Genomic DNA, 19,452 nt, shown 5'->3' on the forward strand with positions numbered 1-19,452 from the left:
ACTTGTAAAGTGATATTCCTCGCAACTTCGGGAGCTTGTCTCAGCTGTCTGAACTGAAACGGTGAAAATGCTGTATAAACACAATATGTGTAATGTAACGGCTCAACAAGTTTAACTTCTACGAACACCTACGTACTATGTTAGAATTCAACTGCCGCTTCTTCGTACGCTGGTCAGCAGTAATATTCTGACACGAAATTATAATTATATTAATATCTTCAGCTGTCCGAAAGAACAGACACTATATCCATGTAAGTATATAGCTCTGGCAATACCGGCGATGACCTTCTTCTGTACGGATGCACACATATTCCCCGAACTCTTACCGGACTTGGTAAGAATGTCTTCCACGAGTAATGAGTGTGTTGGGGTGGGACACTACGAATGTAGTGTTGGACATCCAAGGTGAGAATGTGGGTCTCGTGGGAGGCGTGCGCGAGATAGTCACTGCAGTCGCACTCTCCTCTGTGCACTCGGTGGCTCAGATGGATAGAGCGTCTGCCATGTAAGCAGAAGATCCCGGGTTCGAGTCCCGGTCGGGGCACACATTTTCACCTGTCCCCGTTGATATATATCAACGCCGGTCAGCAGCTGAAGCTATTAATATAATTCTAATTTCGTTCTAGACGGCTGCAGGTCATCAGTGGAGTCTGTGCTAAAGAACAGACACCATATCCATACCAGAATATCCTGACAAGTGGGATAGAGTGTAACTACAGGCTACTGTCAACGTATTAATTCGTTGAAGTACCGTATTTTACGGACCATTAAGATGCACTTTTCTCTTCCAGAAATTGCCTCCAAAATTCAGGTGCGTCTTATTTTCGAAGTTAATATAAAATGTCCAGTGTTTGATTTAAAATTCCCACCTGCCTCAAAAATGGCCGTATATTGGATGCCGTGTGAAACCTATCTCTATCTGGCACCATTGGATTCAACTGGTAGCAGCAGCGCATCGATTCGGCGAACATGAATTGTGGGGATTCAGAAGCTTGCCAACAGTGTCTCCTTCCCGCCCCGCCATCACAAACCCAGAACACTAGCATTGCAGTCTACGGTGCCAGTGAACATCAACTGAAAGTGTTTGTGTTGTCGGTAACAGCACAATATTTTTGATAGTAGTTAGTTTCGTAATGGAAAAAATGAAAGATATCCCTATGATGCGAGCTGTAAATTGAAAGTAATGGCATATGCAGAAGAACAGGGAAACAGAGCAGCTGAGCAGCATTTCGGCCCTCCACCAAGAGAAGAAAAAAAACATTCTCGATTGGCCGACTAGTAACGAAGAGCTGAATAAAATGGGGAAGATTAAATGTGCAAATAGAGGACTGAATGCAAAATGGCTAATACTAGACGATGACGTATTGAAATGGATTCAAGGACACCGTCAAAATGACATTGGAATTAATACAAAAATGATTCAAATACACGTTCGTAAGCTGGTGCTACAGTGGAAATTAACAGACATTAAGGGTGAAGTTGTTTGGTGCTACAGGTTCATGAAGCGTCAAGGACTTAGCTTGCGAAAATAAAACCAAAATATCTATGCATTTGATGTGCTGAGTAACAGAACAGTTGCTGTGAAAGGTGTAAAACTGTAACTAGAAAAACAAGTGGATATGTCAGAATGTATTACACTGTTGCCGTTTCGTGTTGTGCTGACCGTACTATACTTAATCCACTAATCGTTTTCAAGCGTAAAACAATGCAAAAAAATTCTGAAATACCGACAGACGTTACTGTTCACGTAGATGAAAAGGGTTGGATGGAAAAAGCGGGTTGCAGCTTTGGATTAACAGAGTGTGGGAGAGAAGGAAAGGTGCTTTATTGAACAAGAGTTCTCTTCTTGTGCTACATCAGTTGAAAAATTCTTTGAAAGATAAATTTAGAAAGGTAAACGTAAACCTTGCTGTTATTCCGGGAGGACATACTTCACAATTGCTCGATGATTTTAAAGGTCACCTCGGTTTTATAACTAAGCATTTTTTTTAGTCTGGCTTTGCGATCTAATAATAGAAACGGTAAAAATGCTATTTTTTAGCAGTTTGTAAAAACAATAAGGTGTGGCTTATAAACCGCAACATCTTATAGTGCGTAAAATACGGTACAGCAGCCAAATGGACTATCTTCCCCAGTAAAAAAGCGGTCAGGTCTAAGCGTTCTGGAGGCTTTAAAATCCCACAGAGGAATTAACGACGTTGAGATTCCGTCGAGATAAAAATAGCGCTACTCTCGGGGTATTTTCGAGATAAAAATAACACTACTCATCATCTCTTTCAGAAGAGAATGGACGCCAATTAGCACCGATTCCGCGTGAGGAGGCACGCAGTAGTCCTACAGAGGTGCGTAATAAATGCGCAAGGAACGGTGGCATTCGGGTAGGACCTGCGGCCCGGATTAATTTTAACCGCTTTGCGAGTTATAAATGCGTTTCGGCTTGAGCGGAGCGTCGTCTGTCATAAATAAACGGCGCATCCGCACGCCGCTTTGTACGCTAAATGAGGGACAACCGTCAGTGGGCTGTAAATCCTAACAGAGACACTTGCTCCCCGCCGGCGGCCCGTTTATTTTTCCTCCGCTGCGGGTGTCTCCGCAACTGCCGGCGCCTGCCTCCTGTGTTGAGCTCAAGCATTTTCAAGCGTGTGCGTTCGAAACAGGTAAATATTTCGAATACTCAGCAGCCACAAAATATGGTAATATACGAGAAAAGAATGTTAAGGCCTTCTCTCTCAAAAAATTTAGATATAAAGTGGCTACTGGTGTTTTGTATGACCGATCAGTAGCACATAAGCGTGTAGCAGGACATAAACATATAGCAGAAGTCTCCTAGGTACTAAGTTAGATGATGAGGCTTTCCACTATAAATAAATAGACCAAATCCTTCTTACAGACACTACGCAAGAATTATTAACGATAGAATGAGAAGGGTAGTTAACGACCGTGTAATGGAGGACCAAAACGTTTTTAAGAAGGGGACGATCCTGTAGTGACAGTGTTACTGTTGTACGCCAGTTAACTAAAAACGACGAGAATACAGCCTGGAGACTCACATCGTACTGATAGATTATAATAATTCGAAAGAGTGAACAGAAGTGAGCTTTGGAACATCATGGGAAAACGAGAGTACTTGACACATCTAATACAAATAACAAATTGTGTGTATGAGCATACAAAAATTATAATGAATACAATTGAAGGCAAGTAGGACCATTAAAGCTCAACAGAAGTGTGCGACAAGGGTGCAGCGTTTCACTTCTACATCCACGTCTACATGACAGCTCTGCATTTCACACCAAAGAACCTGCCAGAGGGTTCATAGACTACTTCTCTTCCTTTCCATCCTCGAACAGTGCGTGGGGAAAAAAATGAACACTTAAATATTTTCGTACGAGGTATGATTTTTCTTATTTTGTTAAGATGATCATTTCTTCTTACGTGGGTTGGCGTCAACAAAATGGAAGCCTACTCTAGCTATGTTGTTTCCATTCGTGGATGAGAGGGACGTCCATTTCGACCTTCATCTTCCAGAATTTGCCCTCCTTCTCTGAACATGCCACACCAGCGAACAGCTATTTCACGAGACATGATCTCTTCACCATACACGGTCTGTAGGCGTTCATAGATGGACACACTAGCCCCACGTGCCCATTCATACCGGATGATAACAGGACGCACTTTCATTGGCGACCACGTTGTGGGTACACGTCCGTCTATCATCGCTATGTATACTCGAGTAACTTCGGACACTCCGGTCTGCTGGTACACACACACACACACACACACACACACACACACACACACACACACACACACACACACACTCTCTCTCTCTCTCTCTCTCTCTCTCTCTCTCTCTCTCTCTCTCTCCCCTTCGGCGATCTCCATATGCATCATTCCTCCTCCGCCAGCGCCTCTTTCGTCGTTGAACCATCAAAATATGGCATTTCTTTGTGTCAACTGGTCTACCATCTTCTCTTTGAAAAATAATGACGAAACTTATTTTTGGAAAGTCTCTCGTTCAAATGGTTCAAATGGCTCTGAGCACTATGGGACTTAACATCTGAGGTCATCAGTCCACTAGAACTTAGAACTACTTAAACCTAACTAACCTAAGGACATCACACACATCCATGCCCGAGGCAGGATTCGAACCTGCAACCGTAGCGGTCGCGTGGTTCCGGACTGAAGCGCCTAGAACCGCTCGGCCACAGCGGCCGACGTGATGGCGGGGCGGGAGGGAGACAGTGTTAGCAAGCTTGTGAATCCCCACTACTCATGTTCGTCGAATCGATGCGCTGCTGGTGCCACTTGAATCCGGTGGTGCCAGATAGAGGTAGGTTTCGCACGGCATCGAATAAATGGCCATTTTTGAGACAGGTGGGAATTTTAAATCAAACACTGGATCACATAGTGTATCTTGTAACTGAGAGTCAAAATTTTTCAAATTATGTTCTATTTTTACGTCCATATACGAAATAATAGAAACAAAAAGCAGAAAGTCGATTTCCGAAACCGGTTACTATGACTGGTTTCAACACTCAGGTTAAATGGCGTGAAAAAAAAGATATAACCGAAAATCATTTGTTTCAATAATAACTGCACAAAATTTTTCAAATTATGTTCTATTTTTACGTCCATATACGAAATAATAGAAACAAAAAGCAGAAAGTCGATTTCCGAAACCGGTTACTATGACTGGTTTCAACACTCAGGTTAAATGGCGTGAAAAAAAAGATATAACCGAAAATCATTTGTTTCAATAATAACTGCAATCCCTAGAGCATATACTGTATTCAAACATTATGAATCACCTCGAAGGGAACGATCTATTGATACGTAATCAGCATGGTTTCAGAAAACATCGTTCTTGTGCAACGCAACTAGCTCTTTATTAGCAGGAAGTAATTGCCGCTATCGACAGGGGATCTCAAGTTGATTCCGTATTTCTGGATTTCCGGAAAGCTTTTGACACCGTTCCTCACAAGCGACTTCTAATCAAGCTACGGGCCTATGGGGTATCGTCTCAGTTGTGCGACTGGATTCGTGATTTCCTGTCAGGAAGGTCGCAGTTCGTAGTAATAGACGGCAAATCATCTAGTAAAACTGAAGTGATATCAGGTGTTCCCCAGGGAAGCGTCCTGGGACCTCTGCTGTACCTGATCTGGTGACCTGGGTGACAATCTGAGCAGTTCTCTTAGGTTGTTCGCAGATGATGCTGTAATTTACCGTCTAGTAAGGTCATCCGAAGACCAGTATCAGTTGCAAAGAGATTTAGAAAAGATGTCTGTATGGTGTGGCAGGTGGCAGTTGACGCTAAATAACGAAAAGTGTGAGGTGATCCACATGAGTTCCAAAAGAAATACGTTGGAATTCGATTACTCGATAAATAGTACAATTCTCAAGGCTGTCAATTCAACTAAGTACCTGGGTGTTAAAATTACGAACAAATTCAGTTGGAAAGACCACATAGATAATATTGTGGGGAAGGCGAGCCAAAGGTTGCGTTTCATTGGCAGGACACTTAGAAGACGCAACAAGTCTACTAAACAGACAGCTTACACTACACTCGTTCGTCCTCTGCTAGAATATTGCTGCGCGGTGTGGGATCTTTACCAGGTGGGATTGACGGAGGAAATCGAAAGGGTGCAAAAAAGGGCAGCTCGTTTTGTATTATCACGTAATAGGGGAGAGAGTGTGACAGATATGATACGCGAGTCGGGATGGAAATCATTAAAGCAAAGACGTTTATCGTCCCGGCGAGATCTATTTACGAAATTTCAGTCACCAACTTTCTCTTCCGAATGCGAAAATATTTTGTTGAGCCAAACCTACATAGGTAGGAATGATCTTCAAAATAAAATAAGAGAAATCAGAGCTCGAAGAGAAAGGTTTAGGTGTTCGTTTTTCCCGCGCGCTGTTCGGGAGTGGAATGGTAGAGAGATAGTATGATTGTGGTTCGATGAACCCTCTGCCAAGCACTTAAATGTGAATTGCAGAGTAATCATGTAGATGTAGATGTAGAGTAGGAGTAGGACGTGATTCGTGCTCGGATAGCTCAGTCGGTAGAGCCCTTCCGCGAAAGGCAGAGGTCCGAGGTTAGAGTCTCAGTCCGGTACACAGTTTTAAACTGCCGGGAAAGTTTCTGTACCGTTTCCTCCGACTAATGCAGCGAGGGACCACCCGAGCGGCCCGACCTAAGGCAAGGAATACTTCAGCCGGCGTGGAGTTCACATGATGGACGCGACAGGTCCCGCCGACTAGTGGAAAGGGCGGGCCGAAAAGGCGACTGACGCACGGTGTGGCGCGGTGCGGGGTCGTCCTCCCATAAGCACGGCAATAATATCGCGGGGGTGGGCAGGCGGCGCCGCCGTGACGCATGGCGTCCCAGCAACAGTAGCTGCCCGCCGTAACTCAGGGGCCACGCACACCCCACAGCACAAACAGGGCGGGCACGCTACCAGCCGGTGAAATATGTAGAGCGCGCCATCGCGGCCCACCGCGCACAAATCACGCGAGCGCTCCTCTCAACCCCCGGACCGGGGTGTGTCCGCGGCGACGCCTTTCGGAGGCCGCGCGTGAATCAAAATGCTCCCGATACACGCCCTTTTGTCTGACTTCCTTTTAGAAAAGGGCAGCTGGCCCGAACGTGACTTGGAGTACTGGAGATCCCAACAATACTGCTTCGTTAGCAGCCTTCCTTTCACAGAGGAGCGAGATGTGTGTCACATCCGGCTGCAGATCCTAAATTAAACGTACTGCTGATGTCACATATCGTGCTACATAATTTTTTCAAATGAAACTATGTGGTTCCAGATACGTTGTCAAGTATCAAAAGTCTATGACGTACACATGAAAACTGAAGCATCGAATGAATATCTGTACCAAGGCTGGGATTTGATCTTGGGTCTACTGCTCACTAAGCACATGTGCTAATTAGTACACCACCCTGGCCCAATAACTATCACTTCAATGCGCAATCCAAATTCCCTTTCGCACCTCAGCCGACTTGGTATTCCCCCCCGAAACTCGCACATCATTGCAGGGGCTCTCCAACTGTATTGGAATAGTACCTCAGCATCGAATGAAGCGGGGAATCTTGCCTGAAACCTCAGCACAGGTTATTTTAATGCAATGAAACTATATGGTTGCAAAGGCCTTTTTAAGTCTCAATCGTCGCTTCAGTTTGCAAGTTCAGGATGAACATTAATAAAACCGACAAATTGCAGGGACGGTTTCCTCACTGGAAATGGAGGAAAAAAGGTCGTGTGAACATGTGTCTGGAAATGGGCGGTGTGCTTATAATGACAACAAATCGTCCCGAGACTCAATACAGAGCTGCATCGCATCCACATCACACCAGATGTTCAAAGTAACGATTGTCGTGCAGGGTACACATAATCGTTCTTCGGCTACACCATGTTGGCGGGCCACTTGGGTGGAGCTCGTACGGGGTTTCGTCTCAATATCCTGTAGAAACTGGTCCTCCAGATCTGGTGTACGCACCGTCCACCGCCTCACTGCACGTTGGTCCGTCTAAAAGGACTCATCCTCACACAAAGGCCCAAACAGGGCTTGAAATGCTTTGTGGTGTGGTTGGTGTCTAGAGAGGGTACTTGCTTTGGTGTAGCCGTGCTGTCTCCCGACCTTTTCCATCTGCTTGGCTGAGCACAAACACCACATCGGCTTGTTCCCGACATGAATACCGTACTATTTCGCTGTTTACAGTACGCTGCGTCAATCGCACAGCCTGTAACAAAAAATGGCTCTGAGCACTATGGGACTCAACATCTTAGGTCATAAGTCCCCTAGAACTTAGAACTACTTAAACCTAACTAACCTAAGGACATCACACACACCCATGCCCGAGGCAGGATTCGAACCTGCGACCGTAGCAGTCCCGCGGTTCCGGACTGCAGCGCCAGAACCGCTAGACCACCGCGACCGGCGCACAGCCTGTAACACACAAGGCACGTGGTCAGAGGAACTGTCATTCGTCAGATGCATTTCCGGACACATGTTCGTGGGACCTTTTTTCTTCCCTCCATTTCCAGTCAGTAATCCGTCCCTGTAATTTGTCAGTTTTAATACTGTTCACTGTGAATACATCTCAGATGTCTGATACTTGAAAAGGCCCCTGGAACCATACAGTTTTATTTGACTGAAAACATCTGTGCCTGGGTTTCAGGCAGGGTCCCCTGTTTCGTTCGACGCTGAGGCGCTAGCCCAATTCAGTTACAGACCCTCCGCAATGCTGTTCCAGTTTCTGGCGGATACCATGTGGGCTGAAGTGTGAATGTTTGTTTGGATTGAGGAGTTAGGCGGGCTACGGTAGTCCGTGCAGTTGGGCAAAGCCATTGTGTTAGGGTGGCGTAGTGGTTTGCGCGTCTGCCTAGTGAGTAGGAGAGGCAGTACGAATCCTGGCCTCGGTACAAATTTTCATTCGTCGCTTCAGTCTTCACATAAACATCACGTACATTTTTAGCTTGATTTACAAGTTTTTTGGTTTGCTGCAGAGATGTCAGCGTGGTGGATCACATTTAAAACTGGCTGTCAGTACTAGCCGAATTTGTATGGTCACAGTATTTTAGGAAGTAAAATCATCATCTAACTAAAATCTCTCTAGGAGGCACCGTGTTAAAGAAACACTGTCCGTAGGGATAGAAATATGTGTGTGCTTACATCACGCGAAATGCTACGCCGATGGAAGCATAGCTACTGGCAGGATCTCTCAAGCTGGACAGATCTTTATCGATGAACCAGACAAAGTGCGTCTCACAGCGGCCTTTCTTCCCAGTCCTATCCTTCATTCTTTCGCATTGTTAAGGGAAGGGGAGATGAACCTCGAGAGCTGTAGGGAAGGGGAAAGATTACCTCAAAATCAAAAATCATAGTTCTCCATTGTTGTGGGTTTGGTTTATCAGTTGGCGATGGTTTACCACCTCTGTCACGTAAAATTTAGTAACGGTAAACAGGCTCGAAGAAAGTCCCGGGTGAAGAGGAGCCTAGAAGCTTATTGTGGTCTTCAGTTCGAAGTCTGGTGTGTCGCAGCTCTCCACGCTAGTATCGTGTGCAAGCCTCTTCATCTCTGCATAGCTAGTGCGGCCTACCTGCGTCACCAGCTTGCTAACTGTATACAAGCCTTGATCTCCCTGGATACGTCTTACTGCCCATACTTCCATTGCCAAACTTACGGTTCCTTGACGCCTTAGTACGAATCCCATCAACCGATCTCTTTGTTTACTCAACTGTGTAAAAACTTTATTTTTGTGCTGAGCTCGATTCAGTACCAACTCACCATTATTCGATCTATCTAATTTCCAACAATCTTCTGCAGTAACACATTTCAAAAGCTCTTCTGTACTTGCGTGAACTGATTATTGTCCTCGATTCATTTTCGTTCAAGGCTACACTCATTATAAACACCTTCATAAAGTACTTCCTAACACATTTATATGCGATCTTAATAAATCTCTTGTTATTGTCAATCTGCATTTTATCTCGTCTCTGCTTCGGCCATAGTCAGTTATTTTGCTGGCCAAACAGCAGAATTCATCGACTACTTTTAGTGTCCGATTTCTTAACCTAATGCTATCAGCATCACCTGATTTAATACGATTACATTCCGTTACTCTTGTTTGACTTCTGTTGATATTCATATTATAACCTCTTTTCAAGATCCTCTCCACCTCGTTCAGCTGATCTTTCAAGTCATTTACCGTCTCTGAGAGAATGACAATGTCATCGGCAAACTGCAATGTTTTTATTTCTTCTCGTTGAACTTTAAATCCATCTGAAATTTTTTTCTTCGTTTTACGCAGTGCTTGCTTGCTCAATGTACAGTCGGAATAACATCGAGAAGAGGCTTAACCTCTGCCTCATTTTGTCCCCAGTATCTTCAGTATTTCAAATAGTATGTTCCAGTCAGCACTGTCAAAATCTTAAATTAAATATACAAACGTAGGTTTGCCTTTTTCTAAACAAACTAAAATAAGTCGCGAAGTCAGTATTGACTCACGTGTTCCTACATTTTTCAGAAACCCTAACAGATGTTCTCTGAAGTCAGCTTCTATCAGTTTTTCCATACTTGTGTAAATAATTTATACTATTACTTTGCAACCACGACTTATTAAACTGATGATTCGGTAACAGTCGCGTCTATCTTCTTTGGAATAGGACTTATTACATTCCTATCGAAGTGTGAGGATTATTCGCCTGTCTCATATCTTGCACACAAGCTGGAATACTTTTGTTGATGCTGGTCCGAAGGATTTAAATAAATTTGAGCGAATGTAGTCTACTGGAGGGTCCAGTGTTCGACTTAGGTCTTTCAGTGCTCTTTCCAGTTCTTCCTGCAGTAACGTATCTTACAACTTACCTGAGTCAACTTACTTTTCCGTTTTTATAACATGAAACCTTTCCTTTGTATAACCCTTGTACAGGGTGTCCCAGAAATGCTGCGACAAACTTTGAGGGGTTGTAGAGGGTGTCTCGAAATGAAGAACAAATCGAGGACTGGAAATCGTGTCTGGAAACGCATCCAATGATGCTAGAGAGCATCGGAGTTATAGGCGCCATCACTTGCCAACTAGGCCACCTTTGTGGTAGCTGACGGACCGTAGGCGGAACGTGTTGCAATGCTGTTTGTTATTCAGTGATCGCGACTTATTGCCACGGTCGCCAATGGAGAAGATGGAGCTAGCGTAGACAGGCCTCGTCTCCTAGGAATGCGATTCTCTCTTGCTTCGATGTGTGATGGTTTCGGACATAGGTTCCCATCGGCAGTTTATGCTGCTCATGGAGCCCTGTAAAACAGTCGTCGTCAACCTTTTTGCTCAAAAGTCAATACTGACATCGTGCGGCGACATCTCGGGACGCATATGATGTACCGATCTTACTGTTAATTAGTAGTCTACATAAGTTAGTATATTATAAGCCCCCAGTAGACTAGCAATAGTAAAGGCGCGGTAAGTTGGCCGTCGGCCCCAAGTACTGACAAAAGTCGATTGTTCTCTGTTTCGGATTGCTGTCACCCTCACCGTCCCCAAAGCTGAGACACTGTAATTGGCTGACGGTGTGTTGTTGCGTTGTCTATGCGAGCGATGATCAATTGTTTAGCAACAGTAATTGTACTGAACATTATGAAAAGGATAGACTGCTACTGTACAGGAGATGCTGAGTCGCAGGCAGGCACAACAAAAAGACTGTTACACATTTCAGCTTTCGGCTAATAGGCCCTCTTCTGAAGTATACACCTTCACGCAGGTGCAATTTGCGGTGTCACCGCCAGACACCACACTTGCTAGGTGGTAGCCTTTAAATCGGCCGCGGTCCGCTAGTATACGTCGGACCCGCGTGTCGCCACTGTCAATGATTGCAGACCGAGCGCCGCCACACGGCAGGTCTAGAGAGACATCCTAGCACTCGCCCCAGTTGTACAGCCGACTTAGCTAGCGAAGCTACACTGACAAATACGCTCTCATTTGCCGAGACGATAGTTAGCATAGCCTTCAGCTACGTCATTTGCTACGACCTAGCAAGGCGCCATTACCAGTTTATATTGAGATTGTAATTATGTATCGTCAAGAGCGATGTTCTCCAATTATGGATTAAAGTTAAGTATTCCAGAAGCTGTGTACTATTTTTGGCTACTATAATTCCTTGTCATTTTCCAGACCTCACGCCAGCCTGCGTGAGCTTAAACGCGTGCCTTTCGGCTTCCTCCAAACTCCGTGAATTGGCTCCTGCCAATTCACAACACAATTCACACTCACATGACCACCGTCACTGACCTTGCACCAGATATATACCACATTGGAAGATGATTGTCCGTGCAGTGCGCATTCACAAATCCATGTACCTCCGTGTCAAAATTTATATCATAACAGCTAATCGCTACACGTACTGCACGCCCGTGAGTTGTCAATAATTCCCCTTCTCACATCATCTAACCCCGCAGCGACCGCTCTCTGTCCCTGAGGAAAGCGGCCAGCTTTACTTTGCTCACAGTCGAATTCATCAATGTTGATTAAAATTAAGCATATCTTAAACTATTTTTGTCTCTGTAAGTAATTTCGTTTGTTACTGAGCAGGAAAACTACTCTTAAGAAGCTCTTAACGTTAGTTGACGTTTTAGGATTCGGCTGTAGGATGCTAGATGCATATTATTATAAAATACGGCTGAGAACCACAGGCCGCACAAATACCGTAGTTTGACGACCACTGCTGTAAAATCTCTAAATGTTTTTCGGTATGCAGGAGAAAAATGAACTGCAGATGGAAACCCGTGTCCGAAACGCAGCATGTCATTCTCTGTGGAGAGAAGTCTTCTGAAGTAAGAGTGATTTCAGGTGTGTCGCAGGGGAGTGTCGTAGGGCCGTTGCTATTCACAATATATATAAATGACCTTGCGGATAACATCGGAAGTTCACTGAGTCTTTTTGCAGATGATGTTGGAGTATATCGAGAGGTTGTAACAATGGAAAATTGTACTTAAATGCAGGAAGATCTGCAACGAATTGACGCCTGGTGCAGGGAATGGCAATTGAATCTCAATGTAGACAAGTGTAATGTGCTGCGAATACATAGGAAGAAAGATCCTTTATCATTTAGCTACAATATAGCAGGTCAGCAACTGGAAGCAGTTAATACCATAAATTATCTGGGAGTACGCATTAGGAGTGATTTAAAATGGAATGATCATATAATGTTGATCGTCGGTAAAGCAGATGCCAGACTGAGATTCATTGGAAGAATCCTAAGGAAATGCAGTCCGAAAACAAAGAAAGTAGGTTACAGTACACTTATTCGCCCACTGCTTGAATACTGCTCACCGGTGTAGAATCCGTGCCAGATAGGGTTGATAGAAGAGATAGAGAAGATCCAACGGAGAGCTGCATGCTTCGTTACAGGATCATTTAGTAATCGCGAAAGCGTTACGGATATGATATGTAAACTGCAGTGGAAGACTCTGCAAGAGAGACCCTCAGTAGCTCGGTACGAGCTTTTGTTGAAGTTTCGAGAACATATCTTCACCGAGGAGTCGAGCAGTATATTGCTCCCACCTACGTTTATCTCGCGAAGAGACCATGAGGATAAAATAAGACAGATTAGAGCCCAGACAGGGCATACCGACAATCTTTCTTTCCACGAACAATACGAGACTGGAATAGAAGGGAGAACCGATAGAGGCACTCAAGGTACCCTCCGTCACACACCGTCAGGTGGCTTGCGCAGTGTGGATGTAGATGTAGAAACCTTCAACTACCAAGGAAACAGGGCACTGCGTTCATTGGAGACAGGACCTGTATACGCAGCAGCTAGCTTCATCTTCTTCACTGGCGATCGTGGCAATCAGTCGCGATCACTGAAAAACAAAAAACATCGCGAGATGTTTCGCTTATGGCCTGGGAATGTACAAAGTCACGTTTAGCAGCCTAATGGGTGGTCTAGGGGCAAGCGTCGGCGCCTATAGCTTCAGTGGTCTGTAGCGTCGTTGGATGACGGATCCGGACACAGGTTCCTATCCTTGATTGGTTCCTCAAGATATACTCTACAATTCCAAGTTTGTCGCAACGTTTCTGGGATACCCTGTACGTTTTCCTTCCACCTTCCAGCCTTCCCTTTTCTGTACAGACATGCTATGCCATCTAAACTATTACTATTCATACAGGTAATTCTCTTTTATCCAAAGAGTTCTTTAATTTTCTTGTAGTCAGAATCTGTATTTCACCTGATCGTGTATACTTCTACAGCCTTGTCCAGCCACTCCTGTTTTGCCGTTTCGCACTCCCTGTCGAATCTCATTTTTTAGACGCCTGGATTCCCTTTGTTAGTTAGTTATTTAGTTACGTATTCCATTGATAAATAGCACGGAAAAACCGTTACGATGTGGAACGTGTCAAATGCAAAAGAAATGCGCACAGGAAACAAGTTTTTTTTGTTTTACATTGTAGTGTCATGCCTAAATATTTCTATTATCTATCCCATTCCCTTAAATGGCACAAAATTAATATATCTCCAGATTTATTAACTCATATTCAACAATTCATCTATGGTATAGAAGGAGTTGTCAAGGAGGTATGATTTCAATTTGTTTTTGAAACTATTACTGCTGTCTGTCAGACATTTTATTTCATCTGGTAATTTACCAAAAAGTTTTATAGCAGCATATTTTACCCCTCTCTGTGCCAAAGATAGGTTAAGTAAAGGATAGTGTTGGTCTTTCTTTTTTCTGGCATTGTAGTCATGAATGTCGCTGTTGATTTTAAACTGGTCCATGTTGTTGAGAAAAAATTTCATTACTGAGTAAATGTACTGTGAAGCAGTTGTAAGAATTCCTAACCTTTTAAACAGATGCCTACAAGATGTGCGACTATGAACCCCACACATTATTCCAACTACTTTCTTTTGAGCAGTGAATGCCTTTTGCCTAAGTGTTGAGTTGCCCCAGAATATTATTCCGTGGAAGCATGCAAAGTATGTTAGCTTACTAATTTCTACATCCTCAAAATTGACAATTATTCTGATTACGAAAGTTGCTGAACCTAATTGCTTTAGAAGATCAAAAATATCATTTTTCCAATTAAGATTCTCATCTATACGTACACCCAAAAACTTAGTATTCTCTACCCTGGCTACTGACTTCTTTTGATGTGTTTTGTTTATTGATGGAATTATACTTTTTCCAGCAGAAAATTGGATGTTCTGTGTTTTTTCAAAGTTCAGAGCAAGTCCATTTGCAGAAAACCAATTAATAACTTTTCCAAAGACCTTATTTGTATCATTTTCTATCGGACTTTCTTACCGTATTAATAATTATGCTTGTATCATCAGCAAACAGTGTCAGTTCAGCACCTTGTTTCACATAAGAAGGGAGGTCATTCACATATATCAAGAAAAGGAGGGGTCTCATGATCGAACCTTGTGGAACACCTAACGTAATTTCACCCCAGTTAGATGAAGTGGCAAACTCCTTTGAATCACTTGAAGCATATAAAGAGACTTTTTGCTTCCTGTTCTGTAGATATGACTTAAACCACTCATATGCTGTTCCATTTGTACCATAGAATTGTAATTTCTCTAACATAATGTCACGGTTCACACAATCAAATGCTTTGGATAAGTCACAGAATATTCCTACTGGTGACATTTTACTATTTAAAGACTCTATTATGTGGACAGTGAAACTGTATACTGCTGTCTTCATTTGCCGCATTTGCATATCCTGCCCAGATAGCAGCGCGCTTTGGCACCCCGCTTCCGGTGTTCGGGGAGGCCGTTCGAATCCACTCGCGCGTTAACGGTGTGTTGGTCAGCCTGGATGTGGTTTTTAGGCGTTTTCTCACATTCGACTAGGTGAAAACCGGGCTGTGGCCCACGTCCAACCTGAGAAACACGATTCGCAAACATTCCAAAAACGTTCTCACATTTGCAAACGGGGTAACATGAGACGAAAACATACTGGATGCACAAATTTCGTCTCCGAGGGACTGAAGAGGTGGCGAGAGGAAAGGTATCTGGCTAAATATTCCAGTCGTATGAAGGTACCGGATAATGCGAGAAAACGGAAAAGATTGCTGCATTTTTAGATTTTCTTCTTTTGTCAGTATGTTGGTTATTCTTTCCTTAGTGCTATGTATATTAGAGGAAACAGCTGGAATGAATCGAAAGGAAGTGTTGACAATTTCGTCGGGCCAAGAGCCGCTGAAACGCGTGTCTCGAAACGCGGTGTAGACCCGCGCCGCTGGTTGCCCCCAGCCCGAGGAACCGCCCTCCCCCAGCAGCGTCAGACGAAACAAACAGTGTAGCGGGCCCTAACTCACACCGGGCGACAGCGCGGACGACGCCTCCGCGGCGCAGTGCTGGGCCCTGAGTTATAGGCGGCCGGACGTAGCTTCATCGCGCCGCCGCCGCCCATCTGCATGCGCGGACTCGCGCTTCATTTCCTCCACCCCGCGCCTCCGCACGACCACTTGCCGCCTCCCAGGACTGGCTGTTTCCCCTGTCGCCGAGCCTCCTGCCTCCCGTTTTGTTTTCCGGCGTCGTCGTCGGCTGCCCCGACGCCGGCAAGAGCGACAAATATACTGCGGTGGGTGGGGCCCCCCGGTTCCTAAGTGAGATTTATTCCGGCGCGCGCGGCTCGTACGCGAATCGTCTCGCCTCTCCCGACGCCGGTCGTACGTCTCCGGTTTCTTACAGACGAAGATTGCCGAGGCGGAAAAGCACCGAAACGGGCTGCGCGGCGTGCCAAATTGTCGGACGGAGCTGCCGACTTGTCACGGAGGCGTGAGCTCTCGGCACAGTTGTCGCAGACATTAAAATCTTAACGGGCTGCTGCTCTTATTTGAGCTCGGCGTTCTGTTGAAGTCCGAGGAAAGCGAGGGACACAGTTTGTGCTATTTATTTGTCCGGACGATTTGTGAATTATCTCGCCCTCTCTTACGCACACGCATAGGAGACAAAATCCACTACTGTACAACTACACCATTGATGGCATATTGCTGCAAACGGTATCTACAGTGAAATCTCTAGGAGCAACCATCCAGAGCGACCTTAAGTGGAATGATCACTTAAAACGAGAACAGCAGACGTCACACTGAGGTTCATAGGATGAATCTTAAGAAAATGAAAATCACCCAGGAAAGAAATTAGAAATGTATATTAATACCGTCAGCTGCTAACGGGAAGTCATATATTTCAACGGGGACAGGTGAAAATGTGTGCCCCGACCGGGACTCGAACACGGGATCTCATGCTTACGTGGCAGACGCTCTATCCATCTTTTTTAAAATTTCATTTTGTTCAATATTGTTCGTTGCATTTGTTCCAGGCGGACGCTCCATGACACCCGTTCAAGTTTATTGTTGATACTTTCACTCAGTTTTTGTTACAGAGGGCAGCTAACCCTCTGACCAAACACGCTGAGCTACCGTGCCGGCATTCATCTGAGCCACCGAGGGCACAGAGGATAGTGCGACTGCAGGGACTATCTCGCGCACGCCTCCCGCGAGACCCACATTCTCACCTTATATGTCCACACACCACATTCGTAATGTTCCTACCCAACACTCTCATTACCCGTGGAAGACATTCTTACCGAGTCCCGTAAGAGTTCGGGTAATATGTGTGCATCCGCACAGAAGAAGAAGAAGGTCATGGCCGGTATTGCCAGAACTGTATACTTATAAGGATATGGTGTCTGTTCTTTCGGACATATCAGAGAGAACAGACAGCATATCCATATAAGTATACAGGAAAGAAGTGGTTTATCAAAACACTTGTTCGACCGATTCTTGAATATTGTTCACCACTCTGGGACCTTACCAGATGGGATTAATAGAGGAGAGAGTGGAAATCCGACGAAGAGCGGTGCGCTTCGTCCGTTAATCGTTCAGTCGGCGCGAGAGCGTTACAGAGATGTTCAAAAAAAATCCAAGGCATATTCTACAAGAGAGGCGTTATGCATCACATGGAGGTTAACTGTTCAAATTCCGAGAACGATATTCCCGGAAGAGTCGGACAACACATTACGTCCTCCCACATACGTCTCGCGAAATAACCATAACGAGAAAATTCGATCAATTATAGTTAGTGCACAGGTTTGCCAACAATCATTCTGTCCATGAACCATTCGCGTATGGAACGTCAACGGGAAAGTAAGCTGGTGATAGCAGAAGCGCTCTCCGCTCCATATCCATCAGTTGGCTTGCGTGGTGTTGATTTTGGTGATGTAGATGCAGATACCGCTTCTGCCATTTCACGTTCTGCTATTACCCTTTTCGACACTATTGCAATTTTGGCGCCGTAGCCATTTTCAACTGTTTTGTGACCTTTGTCCATCGGATGCCGCAGTACATGTAACCAACATCATGTGCAATATATGAAGATCCAGCGAACATCATGTCAACACCACTTAAGTACTATGTCATATCAGCATTAGTTCCCAATTCAACATCAGTCCATCTCTCAACCTAACCACCGGTTCAGTTATATATACGTACATTGAGGTGACAAGTCATGGGGTACCTCTTAATATCGTGTTGGATCTCCTTTTGCTCGGCGTAGTGCAGCTCTACGTGACATGGACTCAACAAGTCGTTGGACGTCCCCTGCAGAAATACTGAACGAAGCAGCCTCACTAGCCATCCATAATTGCGAAAGTGTTGCCGGTGCAGGATTTTGTGCTCGAACTGACCTCTCGATAATGTCCCACAAATGTTCGATGGAATTCGTGTCGGACGATCTGGGTGGCCAAATCGTTCGGTGGAATTGTTCAACATCGTTTCCAACCAATCTCGACCAGTTGTGGCCTGATGATATGGTGCATTGTCATCCATAAAAATTCCATTGCTGTTTGGAAACATAATGTTTATGAAAGACTGCAAATGGTCTCCAAGTAGGTTATCTGATGTCGAGCGCTGGGTGGCCAAATCATTCGCTCCAATTGTCCAGCGTGGCCTTCAAACCATCGCGAACAGTTGTGGCCTGGTGACCAGGGGCATTGTCGTCCATACAAATTCCATTGTTGAATGGTTGCAAATGGTTTCCAGTAGACAAACATAATCGGTTCAGCTGAATCAGAGGACCCAGTCCATTCCATGTAAACACAGCCCACACCATGAAAGAGCCACCGCCACCAGTTTGCACAGTGCCTTGTTGACAACTTGGCTCCATGCCTTCGTGGGGTCTGCGCCACGCTCTTACCAACTGAAATCTGGACTCCTCTGACAAGGCTGCTGTTTTGCAGTCGTCAGGGGTCCAATTGATATGGTCACAAGTCAAGGAGAGGGGCTGCAGGTGGTCTCGTGCTGTTAGCAAAGGCATTCATGTCGGTCGTCTGCTGCCATAGCCATTAACACCAAATTTCGTCGCACTGTCCAAACGGATACGTTCGCCGTACGACCCATATTGATTTCTGCAGTTATTTCACGCAGTGTAGCTTGTTTGTTAGCACTGACAATCCTGCGGAAACTCTGATGCTCTAGGTCGTTAAGTGAAAGCCGTCGGCCACTGCGTTGCCCGTGGTGAGAGGTGAAGCCTGAAATTTCGTATTCTCGGCACACTCTTGACGCTGTGAATCTCGGAATATTAAATACTCTAACGATTCCCGAAATGGAAACATCCATGCGTCTAGGTTCAACTATGATTGCGCGTTCTAAGCCTATTAATTCCCGCCGTGCGACTATGATCATATCGGGAACATTGTCAATTGCACCACCTGAGTACAGATGACGGCTCCGCCATTGCACTGTCCTTTTATACCTTGCGTACGTGATACTACTGCCATCTGTATATGTGCGTTTCGCTGTCTCATGACTTTTGTCAAGTGATTTTCCACCATATCTACTTAATATTTTTACCTGAATATGGATGAGCATGTCCGTGACACGACAACACAGGCATTGTACATAACGGTGTGGTTTACTGTTAAAATTCTGCAAGAATCCGTCCCTA

At 44.9% G+C, this 19,452-nt stretch overlaps 1 non-coding gene across 1 annotated transcript; it reads left to right on the forward strand.

Moving 5' to 3' along the window:
• Positions 1-469: 469 nt before the first annotated feature.
• Trnat-ugu (transfer RNA threonine (anticodon UGU)) lies at positions 470-544 on the forward strand. The gene has a single exon. It is a non-coding gene; the product is annotated as a tRNA-Thr (tRNA).
• Positions 545-19,452: the final 18,908 nt, after the last annotated feature.

This window comes from Schistocerca cancellata, chromosome 9, assembly GCF_023864275.1.
Source record: "Schistocerca cancellata isolate TAMUIC-IGC-003103 chromosome 9, iqSchCanc2.1, whole genome shotgun sequence".
Lineage (NCBI taxonomy): Eukaryota > Metazoa > Arthropoda > Insecta > Orthoptera > Acrididae > Schistocerca > Schistocerca cancellata.